The sequence below is a fragment of the Etheostoma spectabile genome, chromosome 12 (genome assembly GCF_008692095.1).
Source record: "Etheostoma spectabile isolate EspeVRDwgs_2016 chromosome 12, UIUC_Espe_1.0, whole genome shotgun sequence".
NCBI lineage: Eukaryota > Metazoa > Chordata > Actinopteri > Perciformes > Percidae > Etheostoma > Etheostoma spectabile.
In genome coordinates this window covers 598,818-599,081 of record NC_045744.1, presented here as the reverse complement: position 1 = coordinate 599,081, position 264 = coordinate 598,818, and the positions used below count along the sequence as shown (strand labels likewise).

At 53.4% G+C, this 264-nt stretch overlaps 1 protein-coding gene across 8 annotated transcripts in view; it reads right to left on the bottom strand.

Annotated features, from left to right (window-relative positions):
- Positions 1-264, bottom strand: part of LOC116699374 (nuclear receptor coactivator 2) — a 60,277-nt gene that overhangs the window by 34,164 nt on the left and 25,849 nt on the right. The window lies entirely within an intron of this gene.

The following is a 264-nucleotide window of genomic DNA, read 5'->3' as shown; positions in this document are numbered from 1 at the left end:
TTGCGCTAGCTCACTGGAGATTTTGATGTTTCCTTCCAGGTCCCTCTGCACCTCCTGGGTGGCGTACATGGCCAGCAGCGCCTGCGCCTCCACATCAGTCCACTTTTCAAAGCTCAGCATTCCGTCCATTCTTGTAGTAATTCAGACGGCATGGCTTTTACAGACGGTGCGCTGTGTGGGCCTGACTAGGTTGCTATTCGGAAAAGGGAGAAGACTGTCCTGAAGCAGGAGCTGAAGAGTTACAGGAACTGTGGTCGGAGGAAC